The sequence below is a fragment of the Anser brachyrhynchus genome (genome assembly GCF_964034855.1).
Source record: "Anser brachyrhynchus genome assembly, chromosome: 2".
Lineage (NCBI taxonomy): Eukaryota > Metazoa > Chordata > Aves > Anseriformes > Anatidae > Anser > Anser brachyrhynchus.
The window spans coordinates 157,753,670-157,766,536 of NC_137695.1; the positions used below are offsets into that span (position 1 = coordinate 157,753,670).

General features: G+C 44.9%; 1 long non-coding RNA gene across 2 annotated transcripts; it reads left to right on the forward strand.

Moving 5' to 3' along the window:
* The first annotated feature begins 846 nt into the window (after positions 1-846).
* Positions 847-11,817, forward strand: LOC308190027. Of its 2 annotated transcripts, none has more exons than XR_013946783.1 (3): positions 847-926; positions 8,807-9,022; positions 10,955-11,817. It is a non-coding gene; the product is annotated as an uncharacterized lncRNA (long non-coding RNA). The 2 variants fall into 2 exon arrangements; XR_013946784.1 differs by lacking the exon at positions 847-926 and adding an exon at positions 2,028-2,196.
* The last annotated feature ends 1,050 nt before the right edge of the window (positions 11,818-12,867 follow it).

The window sequence follows — 12,867 nt, forward strand, 5'->3', positions numbered from 1 at the left end:
GTCAAGACCTTGGGAAAAAAAAAAAAAAAGGAAAAAGTTTCAAATGTTGCCAAGAAAATTGTTGTATCTCAAGTCTGTTGGAAACTATTGTGTGCTGATTTACTCTGTGTGGTTTCCAGGAGAGGTTTTGCCACTAGACAAGGTGAGAAGCCATTTCTGCCCCACTGGGCTAATTACCTAGGTGATGAGCAAGGAAAATGAAGAATAATTACCCTTACATGTCAGATGGGATTATAGTCCACACCCTCCCATACCTGGGAGTATCCCGTGGGGCTGACGTGTCCTAGCTCCTATCAAGGTAGGCTCCAGTGGATGTCAGCCTGCTTCCTCCCACTTTACTCTGGTGATTATTGTGGGGGCTTCTGAGCAGAGTAGCATCTTGGTGGACATTCAAGGTGTTTCACTGGGTGAACTGCTCAGAGCTGGAGACTCCAGGACCCTTGCCTGGCAGGCTGCCTTGGAGCCTGGGCTCTATTCCCTTACCTGGGCAATAAAGAATTGGAGCAAAGCTGTATGTTGAAATAATATCCAGATCCCCAGCACCATCACTTTCCTCTGCACAGTGTCAGCAGCACGGCTTAACGCTGAGTTAGGGTAGCAATGTACACAGGCTCTGAAATCGACAGAGAATGAGCAAACATTGGAAGACGACGCTGCATGGCAATGCTGGGAAGCTCCCAGCCTGAATTCCTTCATCTCTCTCCTCCTGGTTCTGGCACGATGGGCTGGCATCGTCTGCGTGCACCTCCTGAGCACTACCCAACATGGGAGATCTCAGCATGTGGGACCACCCCTCCTGAGCAGGGCAGAGCTCTGGTGCTGGGCGGCTTGTTGATATCATCGCTCCTTGATATACGCTCGCCCTGCGGTGAGCGCTGCCCTGACCACCCACGCGCAGGCTGACGGCTGGAGATGACGGGGACGAGGTGAGCTCACACAAAGCCTTTGCAGATAGAAAGCCGGCACGCAAGAACATTTATGGCAAGCGTGAATTTGCTCCCTCTTTTTTTTTTTTTTTTTTTTTTTTTTCCACAAGTCTTTGTTTTGCTCTCGCTAAAATTGCTGGGCATTTTGCCACTGGCTGAGATAGGAGCATGATCTTCCTTTGAAGAGGCGTAGTCTCCATTATTGGCTAGAAAAATGGGTGCAGAGGAATGAAGCTAGCAAGCACAGAGTAACCTTAGTTCCTTCTACGATTGCTGCCTATACACAGTCTTCTGCTTTTCTCGAGACTCAGATAAGTGGATATCAGTTTCTCCCTCTTGGGACTGGTTGCTTTGGGAAGGGCAAGATGTTGTATGGACTAGACTGAAAATGTGACTCATGTCATTGCCATTGTGGACAGCAGGTCCACAATAGCTTGGCTTGGGAGTGCTGGGTAGCACCGTATATTCCCTGTGATAGCTTGCCTAGGACTGTGTTGAGATGTCTATACTTCTGTACTTCTGTGCCCGCCCTCCAGGTCAATGGGAGGAAGATGAGGACCATGCAGTTGTCTCCTCCTTACATGCAGTCATTCCCCAGTGTGGCCTTGGCCTTCTCCACAAATGAGGTTCTCATCATTGCTGTTTATTGATCTGCTTGTTATGGATGATTTCTGTAATGAGCTGCCAGCTCCCAAAGCCCACTCAGGCTGGGTGGAAGTCGAGGGCATGGTCCAGCCATGAAATACTGAGAAATATGACTGTGGACCTGGGAATAAAATACCTTGCTTTGCCAACAGAGAGAACTCAGCCTTCCATTTACAGGTCTGGGTGGAGGGTTGGGGATACTGAGTATTGGCACACCAGGACGTGGAGGACAGTCTTTTTATTGTCTTCTTTTTGGATGCATGATGTGGTGCTGTCCAAGATGGACACAAAACTATCCATTACAGGAAGGGTACAGAGACCCAGGAATGTCCCCAGGTCTTTACCATCTGTCAGGACACCAGGTCTACCTTTTTTTGACATCTTAATTTCTGATCCATGTGATGTTCGTTGGCCCTTCCAAGCGGCAGTATGCTGTGCCCATGTATTCATCGCCTTCTCCATGGACAGTGGCCCTGTGGAAAGCAGGCAGAACTTGGCAAATGGAAACCAGTGAATAGACCAGAAGAAGAAGATCGCCCCTCTTTACACCAAAAGTCCTTTATATCTCGTGCTGAGATGACAAGAAGTTGGGCTGAATTTCTGGAATGAATTTGGGCTGATCAAGGTATTTGTTATTGACTTGTGGGGATGGAGGACTATAAAATGTGACACTTCTGCACCAGAACCAGTTCATATGGAAGAGATGTGGGGAGTCCTGGCCAGGGTTCAGACCTATGTATGGTTGGGAAAAAGGCCGTCCACAACTTTTTTATTTATTTTATTTAAAAAATATAGTATCTATGTGTGCATATGAACTTTATTACACTTGGAACCTCTTGTTTTTCTCAGATGCCATCTTTTTGTTCAGCTAGATTTTTCGACCGTTGATACCTTGATGATATCTGACCCAGTGGAGTATGAAGGAGAAGGAATCCAGGGCACTGAGGTGTAACCCTGGGGGTGGTGGATTCCTTTATCTGCTAGTCAGAGGACACAGCATGTTGGCGTCAACATTGCTGTTGATCTTGTTAGCAGTGCCAGCACATAGTGAAGGTGTTTGTCTGGACTAGAAAGGACACCTCTGCCCCCAGATGTGCACTTGAAAAAAAGTAATTTTTTTGTAAGCATCATACAGTTTTTATTATATTTTAAGTTCCATTTTTATCAGTGTTTGAAAGCTGAATGCAAATAATTTCCAAATTCTCAGCAATTCACTCTGGATTTAGTTGCTAACTTCCATGAGATTGACTGAAATGTCTGTTCCAGGGCATTTTTTCTGGCTAAAATTATTATATGGAAAATGGAAATTTCATGTGTAAACTCCTGGTTTGACAGAAAATGGCTGATTTCAGTCAAATGAGTAGTTTCCCACCAACAATTGTTACCAGCTTTAAAATATTGTCAAACGCTTTTCCCAGATCGGACGGCACATAAAAAAAAAAAAAAAAAAGAAATGAAGGCTGAGAACGTAATTCAGTCAAATAACACATTCCAGAAATCTAGTCTCCTCTTCTGTTTTCAATTTGTCCCCTAGGGAATGAAGGTTTTCTTGATCGTACAAATTATTGGATATTATTTTTCATCTTCTTGTAGTAAATATTTTTCAGTTACTGACAGTTGCATGTCTGGTTAACTTTTTGTAGGGTACACAGATTACACAGTAATGTTTTTGATCTTTGATGAGATTAATGGCATTTAGAATAAGGGTTGCGCAATGATAATTAACCCTCCTGAAATATTTTTGAGAATTCACTTAGTGTATTCTCTTTATACCAAGTTTCTTGCCAGAAAACTCATCCGTTGGCATGCTTACTATACACTCAGCAAGAGGGTAGACATGTCAGATCCAGATTCATTTTTTCCTTTGCACAAATATTTGCAAAATTAGGCGTGTTCTATTTATTTATTTATTTATTGACATCTTTGCCCATTTCTCTAGCGTTGGCACCCCAGATTTAACCAAGACAGCCCACATTTCTGAGTCAGACAGCTGAGAAAAACATGGAAGTGAAAGCAATCCATACTTTGCTGGAAAAATCACATCATTAAATGCCAAGAGGGGCTGACTGAAAGGACTGAGAAAGAGGCAAATGCCAGGAATTGGCCCCGACACAATTTTATTTATAGTAAATCTAAGTAGGGTGAAGTCTAGTCTGCTGGGTTCACCTCTCAGGATCAGGCCCTGGGGTCTCCTGGGATTTGATTTCTCAGAGAACCACGGGGATGGCAGATGGGAAAGACTTGTTAGGTCATCCTGTCCACATGCCCCGGCAGGAGCAGAACGGGATTCTCTCTTTGTTTCATTCTCAAGTGCCCCATCTACATTTAAACAACTCCAGCCATAAGACTGTTATTGCAAGAAAATTCCACTGCCTACATGTACTTTTGCAAAACCGCTTTTTTAAAGCTCTTGACGTTTGTTTGTTAATTTTGTACGAAAAGCATCACCAAGGAGGAAAGTGAAAATATCTAACGTGACCTTGGGCAGCTCAATCCATCTGATAACTGAAAAATAGAATTAGAGTGCCTATCATAATGAAATGGGTTTTGTGGAGACTTGTTACAGGACAGAGTAAATATTTTTGGTTATCCTACTTTCACGTTTCTTTATATTAACGTTTGCATTTCTTTAAATTTAAACTTATAGTGAATTCCCAATGTTTGTAATACTTTGTGGTGTTTATATTCTGTAACATATTTACCTGAAAACTGCTAATATGCTTTCAACCTTGACTCCATCTGGGTTGAAGTTATTTTTAATCTGTGGTTTTATCTCCTGTTTCCAGGCTATCTCTGACATGAGCTACTTTTACTAGTTATGTGATTATATTATGCATGCTTGGCCCTTGCTTGGGTAGGAGAGGTTGCAGAGATGGCTGTGTAAAATCAAGGATAGGCATATGAAAGACCAACAATTGCAGTCAGACTTACTCAGATTATCGTGTGTTGCTTGTTTCTTTTTTTCCTAAAGTAAAAGGGTCATGGGAAAATGCTAATTCAGAAAACATGAAATTCTCTGTTTGAAAAAAGCTTGGGTTTAAAGAGATTTAACTGACTCCAAGGTTGGACTTGAGTGGAACCTGGCCAGGATTATGGGCCAGGAACTCTTGAACCTGCTGTTTTTCGAGCCCTGGTTGTGTTCACACAGCGATTAACCCCAGGAACAGGGGAACGTGGGTGCTGCCTGCGGCAACGCAGTGCAACTGGTATCAATTTCTGTTTTGATGCTACTGGCTGTGGAACTGATAGAATGCCAAGTCCAATGGGTGTGCTCCACGTTTGGAAAGCTTCCAGTTTCCAGGAAATGAAAAAATATACATATACTGATTTGAATCCAATTTGGACAGGAAATTTTTTTTTCCTGTTAACTTGGAAACTGTGCTTTCCTGCCAATTAGAATCACAATTGTGTCATTCTCTCTGTGATGCTCTCAGCCTAATTAATATGAATGAAAAAAAAATGCAACTTTAGTATATTTGTTTAGTGTGCGATATAAATGAAAGTTATATCCCTGGAGATGAACTACTGCATTATCCAGGTATTTCTGAGCTGCTACAGCACCTTCTGTGCTTGTGAAAAAGCACTGAGAAATTGTTCCTAAGCATCTCTTTCAAGGAAAAGAAAAATCCTATAAACCAAGCCTTTCTTTTCCTGCAAGGAGCGATGAGAAATTTAGCCTTCACTTACTATAGCTCATATTACCTGGCAGATAGTCATAAATTTAAAGGAGGGTCTCCCATCTTTATAGGAAAATGTTTTTATCAGAAATATTTAACACCTTAAAAGACTCAGCTACAATACGCACGGGATGGTCTGTTCAGATACTAACAAGAGAAGAAGCTCAAACGATGGACCCAGATTTAGTGCCTAGCTGCTGGGTGCTTGCAGTGAAGAGAAATGAATTTTGCTCGTGCTGTTCTTGGAGCAGAGGTGTCCAGGTTGCTTTTTACAAGAGTTGGCTTCCTTTCTGTCAGAAAATGGCAATCTGCTGAAAGAGAAACCTTTTGTAGAAATCTATCTCCATGTCTTGGGGTCTCACTGAAATCTCAGCATGGCTTCTGGGATGGTGCTGTCCTCGTTGCCACGCTGGGGAGGTCAGGCTGCCTTTGGGACTGGTGTCCCACACGTGGTGGGGGGCTGGCAGAACATCCCCTCTGTTGCGAAAAGGTTAAAAGAAAGCTTTTTGGGGGGGGAATATAAGCAGTGAGAAGAGGAGAAGGTGGAAGCACAGAAAGGTGCAGGCTGGGAGAAAGTGTCTTGGAGCTGAGGCTGGGGTGTAAGTAGAAAGCCAGGAGCACAGCTTTGGGTGAGGAGGACAAGCAGGGAAACGGAGCTCTCTTGGACATAGAAGAGAACAGATTTGCAATTGGGAACTGCTTTGAAGAATAAGTTATGGCTTTTTTTTTTTTTTTTGTAAGTAAACAAAAACAGCAGCAAAGTTCTGGGTTGTAACACTTCTGGTCCCGTAAGAACAGTCCTACAAAGCATAGTTTGAGCAATGCTCAGGTCAGAAGGACCAAAGCTGCAATGCCAACTGGCCACCTATGTCTACAACAGTAAATTCACCAGTGTCAGGGAATTTTCTATTCCCTTGAGCTCAATGGGAATGATCTAGGCATGTCTGGACTGCTAAACTCTCCTTACATCCAAGACAAGGTGGCTGCATGCAAATTTCCTGGTGGGAGAACTGTGGTGTGGTTATTCTGTGGAGGATGAAAACCAGCATTAGCTGCTCCGACTGTGTATTTAGGGATTATTTGGATTTCTTTGCTGCAAATCTCACAAAGTGCAGCGAGGACAGACCGAGCCAAGGAGAACCAGCTGCCCTCTGCTGCTCGGGAGGTTTTCCCTTTGCTAATGAAACCCTCCTGCTCTGCATCTGTCAACCAAGGGAAGGATGAATTTTCCTCCGGATTTGACTTTATATGCTGATGTATTTCACATCGGTTGCTAGAGATGGCCTGGGAGAGGTGCGGGTTGGTCTCATGGTTGGGTGGGAGCGGGGCAGAGCAGCTGAAGGCAGCAGGGTCTCGCTGGGAATTACAGCGGCAGTTCCTGGCTCCCAGTTCAGGCTGGGGTGAACTAATGGACACCCAGCTAGAGGATCTCAAAGAAGAATAGAGCAGCATTTCAATTAAATCGTAAGTTACAACCCACCAGCCTATTATTATCAGTGACTGCTTCTCCTGACAGATAGCCTGGTTATTCAGAATAATTTTCCCCTTGTTCTCTGTAGGTTCCCATGAGCACGCAGACAGGCTCACGAAACCTGGCCCTTCTTGTTATTTTTATCCAGGAGCAGCTGACAGTAAAAGTGACAAAAGAATTGATGGGGGAAGTGGGCCAGAGCGTGAAAAATCCGGTCGTAAAAACCGGAGTGTTTGCAATAAAATATCTATACATAAAGGGAGGGGAGGGAGGGAGAAGCAGCCCTGGACACAAAGCAGAGCAATGAGCTGTGAGAAGTGACGTCTGGCCCAGATGGAGAAAGTGTAAATCCAGCTGTCAGTGCAGCAATATCCCTTGGCACCTCGGTCTCCTTCCCCTTGGGGGAGCTCACGCCCATGCTGGTGGGACAGTGGCTGGACCCAGCGGGCTGCTGAGGGGCAGTAGGGTGAGGAGTTGTGCCTGGAGCCTCCCAGGGTCACCAAAAGTCCTGGTTATGTCCACAAGGAAGGGTTTTTCCTCTTTAATATTGAAGAAGAGGGGTATCTGCAGGGTTTTGCATTTGGGAAGAGGGGTTGGGCCGCACCAGGACCCATCAGCTGCTGGGACTGGGTAGGAAACCACCGCAGGGTTGGCACAAGCAGGTCAGGAAGAGAAGGTTAATGCATTAAAAGTGTCTTGTTAAATGGTCGGGAAGAGAAGGTTAATACATTAAAGGTCTCTTATTAAATGGCCTCCACCTTTCTGGGGGCTACTCTGAGCACTTTGCAGGGCACAAGGCTGGTAAAGCCCACACGGAGGTAAAGTGCTTTTGTATATACATTAAAGAAAAAATTGGATGATATTGGAGAGCTGTGGACAATGTCATGGTGAGTTTTCTTTTGGTGCAGTGAATCAAATTGATGCTGAAAACTAGGCCAGGTGCCAGGGCACCTGAATTCTCCCCATAGGCTTGACCCAGTGCCCTCCTCTTTTATGGAAGAGGACTTCTATGGGTGAGAGCCCCAAAACATGCCTAGGAAAGGAGGTGCTGCCAGAGGTACCAAAATGGGAACGAAAGCTTCTGTGATCACAAAGCAAATGGACTTCAGAGCTGGCACTGGGGACAAGGGGTAGAGTCTCCAGGTATGAAGCACTGGGTTTTCAGGGGGTCCATATACTTGTACCCCTGACCTGTGCTACCTCAGAGATGCACCCATCTGCTGGGGGCAAGGAGAGCAGGCTAACAAACAACAGCGAGACCCTGGGATGTCTCCAGCTGCAAAAAGCCTGTAGGATTTGAAGGAAGGAAGGAAACTTTTTTCTTTTGGCAGCCCCTTCTGGACTGCAGGATGTTTAGCTCCCAAATACATCTCTGTTACTTGAGCTCATGGAATAGACTCGTCCAGCTGCTGGGCCATGAGCACATATGGGTGGGCAGGAAGAGGTTTTAGTGTCTGTGCCACCGATATCTGCGTTTTGGCTGGTGCGTGTGGCCAGGTGGGGTGGGATTCACCAGTCTGGAGTGAAGGGAAGCTGAAATGCCGTATAGTGTGGGCCATGCTCTTGATGTAGACATTTACAACTCCGTCTCATGCAGATGTGGTGCTTTAGAGCATCCTCTAGCAGGTATTTCCCTGCAGTGCCAATGGGCCTGCTGTGGCTCAGCCTTCCCCATGTACCCTGAGTGATGCCCAGCATCACCTCTGGGCAGATGAGACACCCAGACGACCTTCCTAAGAAATCCTAGATCCTAAGGATTTATTTGGTGCCTTCTGGCACAGAAAATACATAAAACTAACACCACTTCCTGAGGGCTGAGAGGCTTGTCCTTCTGGAAACGGCAAGAGCTGTCTCATATTTAAAGTAGTCCTGGTTGCAGCTCCTTCCTCACCAAGTGTGCAGCTGAACATGGATCTCCACGCCACAGGGTTTTGTAAATGCAGAAAAGGTTTCCTATGCCTGGACGAATCCATTCAAGGAGAATACAGTCAGGATCCTTAGGGAGAAATATAACTATTCTGACTGAAGTGGGAATATTTTGGGGGAGTTGTACTGCAGTTTGTCCCTGTTTGTACTCACTTTCCTAGGTGACTGCTGGCTCTGGTGGGAGATGGAAGACGGATGGAGCCAGACCTTTGGCTGTCCTCTGTGGGACAGACCCCTGGAAGACCCCTGCGAGGCTGACTGATAGGCTGCAGCTGATGAACTGAAGGAGGAAGTCCCACGTGAAGCTTGCTGGGAGCATAACACTTCCATTAAGGCCCACTGACTGTCTTTGATTTAACACAACCAAGGACCAGGTGGTAGGTTTTACCTTGGCACGCAGGCGAATTGTGTTATCACAGGCAAAAATAAAGCCCTGACACCTACAGCTGCACAGAATGCCTTCCTCACAGCATCCTCTTCATACTGCCCTGCCAATGCTTTCTGGAAAGCACAGCCTTTAGCAGCAATGTGGTATTTCGGTCTCAGAGGACAATAAGTCCCAAGCCGTTCATCCCGAAGCTTTTGGTAGCTGACATGAGCTCTGCAGGTAATTAACCCAGCAGAAATGGGGCTGAAATCACCTGTTCTTTATGGGCTGCCCCCACCTCAGGCTGACCCTGTGTCAACCAGCAGGAACCTCAAAACTTCCCAGCCCCATTAATATCATCGGCAGGCAACACTTCTCTCTGGTTGCCTACAGCAGCTCAGCCAGCTGGTGTAAATCCTTCAGAGCAGGAGCAGAGCTCGTCTCTACATATCATTTCCAGCCTCTGAGCTGTTGGCCGGGGATTGCTAGCAATTACTCTTGTGAAATAGGATATCATAAGGGGTGGGAACCAGGGGAGGCAAAGCTCTCGAGTGTTACGTCAGGGTCTGATACTGATCTGCGATACGGCCATCTGTCTTCTGAGCAGCTGGGATCAGTTCACATTATAGTTATTAGAAAAGTTTATTTAGCAACTTACAGGGAAAGAAACTTTATAATGTTACGAGATGGTGGCAATTCCTTTAGGACCAGATAGGCTGGTCCCATGAGAACGGGTGGGGGCTGCCAAATAGCCGCCCCTATTGTGCTGTCTATGCGTGATTTTTTATTTTTATTTATTTTTTCCTGCTGGAAAAATAATGTTTCTGCATTTGTTTTTGAGAAGGATTGGCTTGCATTGCAATGTTTAGCTTAACAGATATGATGTATACCTCCGCCCAGCCACCCAGCGTTCAAATGTCTGATGGATCCCAAGAGACGGACATTGTTCATTGCTAAGAAAAGCCCATGCTGCACTGAAAACCTCCCAGACTAGCTGTTCTTGAGGCACTTCTAAGAAATCCTTCTCTCCCTGCTGAAGGCAGTTCTGAAGGGACACGGGGAAACTCCTCTGGTCACCTTCAGCAAGCCTCAAGGGCTTTGCTAGGACCCTCTGCAGTGCAAAGGGAGCTCTTGAGGGCGTGCTGGAAACTCTTGTCCTATCATGTCTGAAAAAGACAAACAGGGCCAGATCCTTAGCAGGGGTAAATCTCCAGAGCCTCACAGATAAGTAGGAAGCTAGGCTGATTAACAGCAGCTGAAAATCTGCCCTCCACAGCCTGTGAAATAAAGGATTATCTCATTAACCCCCATTCTTTCCTTTCTACACTGGGCAACAAATGACAGTCTCTGTCGTGCATCTCAGTATGCTGCTTCTGACAGCAGAGCAGATGTTTGGGCTGAGAGAAACACAGGTGCCTAGAGTAACATACTTGATAGGCTTTGCCTTTGTTATTCGGTATTTTAGGGGCTTGTTAAGGCAGAAGTTGAAGCCAGATTGCTGTGCTAAGTTGTCCTGCTGAAATTCTCCATGAGTTTGAAGAACTTCTTTGTGAACCCATTCATAATGTTGTCCCCCATGACATCCTGTGACAAGTCCCACAGGTTTATTGTATGTATCACATAGAAGAAAAGACCTTTCCTTCTGTTGGCATCAAAACCTTTGCCTTACTCTCTTTGGGTACAAGTTGGGTTCTAGCATGGTTAGCAGTCAGCAATCATTCCCTTTTAGCCATGTGTGCCATGCTTTGCCCTTGCTGGTCCTAATTCAAGGAGCTCCACCTCTGCAATGACAGTGTTTCTGCAGCACAAAGCACACAATGAATTGGGAGCTGGATGTGGACATGTGCCAGACGAAATGCATGTTGTTTTCTCAGTTATTCTCTTTCAAAAGTCAAATGATGCTCATATTTTTTTTTTTTCTTTTTCTTCTTTTTTTCCTCAGGCAATTTGGTTTTCCGAGGACTAAACACATAAGAAGCTTCAACAAAAATAAGAGGTGTTTTTGCCAGTAATTGCTCAAGCGGCCTCAAGTTGAACTCTTCCCTTTTAGCTTTCTGACCACTCTGGGCTGAACGTATGCCTCTTCCATACAACAAGCGCTAATCAGTATTTTGCCATAAAACCATGCCCAAAAGGGCTTCACGTCTGCTTAAAGAATGAGCTCCATGCAATGTCCTCCTTAGGAAAGGACTAGGAACAACCCTGAAGGCAACACAGGCTGTCAGCTTTGCTCTGCTCCTAATCATCAAGCCTTTTCCAAAGAGGGATGTTTATTCTGCTGTTGAGGAAAGCAGGGAGTGACAACCTTTCAGGCAGAAATGCAGAGCACATGGACAAATGTTTCACGTAGGAGCAGGGCTGGACAACAGACACAACCATTGCAATACTACAGGAGCTCAGGCAGAAGGAACTTTATCCAACCAGGGCTCTGATGAACAGCTGATCCACAAACTGGGGGCATCAGAGGAACCATCCATGCCTGTCAGAATATTTTGTTTCCAAAGTCCTGCAACCCTTATTCATGGTAAAGGCTGGCTTTGTTTGCCATCAGAGGTCATTCAGGCTGAACTGGAGAGGTTGAGAAATGGTATCCTAAGAATCAAGGAACTTATGTGGCACACAAATGGGAGAATCATATTTTAATCACTGAAATTTCTGTCTTTACCAGTCATTTATGTTTGTTTTAGCCTACCTTTATCCAATGAATGAATGATACTGGGAGGAAGGAAGACGTTATTAAGGATTCAAACTCTTTTCTCTGCTGTGAAGAATTTAGAGATTGCAGTAAATATTCTTTTGAATCCAGGAGTTTTTTGTTTTGTTTTGTTTTGTTTTTTCAGCAAAACTAAGGAAGGTCAATGCTAAATCTCTTAGTGAAATAAAGACAGACACAATAAAATCATCAAGCCCAAACCTTTCATGTCATATTTCTACATCAGAAAGATGATCTCTGGTTACAACCTGAAAGTCCAGAGCCTTTCCCAAAAATCATGGTAATGAAGAAAAACTCTTCCATGAGTGTCTCTTTTGAGGTAGATATTAATAAAATTGTCTAGAACCGATTGAAATGCTTTCTGATTATTATTTTTTTTAATCAAAAAATGCAGGTTTATTTGAAACTGAGCCTTTCCATGGAACAAAACATTTTGAATGAAACCTTAGTTGAGAAAATTTTCTCAGGTCCCACAGTGAATCTGTGGTCAAAGCCAGAGAAGAAGGGACGCTGTACACAGTTTTATTTGAGCCTGATGGATAAGAAATCCTATAGCAGAGGGAACTTCAAATCCCTGCGCCAGTGAACACTAGTTCTTAACAAAACGGAGCAAATCAACACAGATGGGAGTCAGTCATGCACCCTTGCAGTAATGCAGATGAACCACATACTGGGCTGTTTCAGCAAGGACATAGCCAGCAGGTCAGGGAAATTGATTATTCTCCTTTATTTTGCACTTAAGAGGCTTCTGATGCCTAAAGGGGACATAGAAAAAAGCTGGAGCCGATCTTGTCTCAAAGGTGCAAGAGGCAACAAGCCCCAGTGTCAGCAAAGGAATTTCCGATGAGAAATCTTGAAAAAAAGTTTCCCCTGAGAGTGGTTAAGCACTGGGATAGGTGCCCAGACAGCCTGTAGCATCTCCAGCCTGAGAGATGTTCAAAGTTTAACCAGTTAGGGCTCTGAGCAACCTGCTCTGGCTTTGAGCCCGTGAACAGGGTTGGCAGCCTTCCAGCCCACGATTAGGCAATAGTAGGGGTAAATATTGTGGTTGGAAGTTGGGTAGTCGAGTTGGATGAGAGTGATACAGAGCTGTAGCTGTCATAGGGCATGTCAGTGACCTACTTATGGGCTGGCCAAGAAAA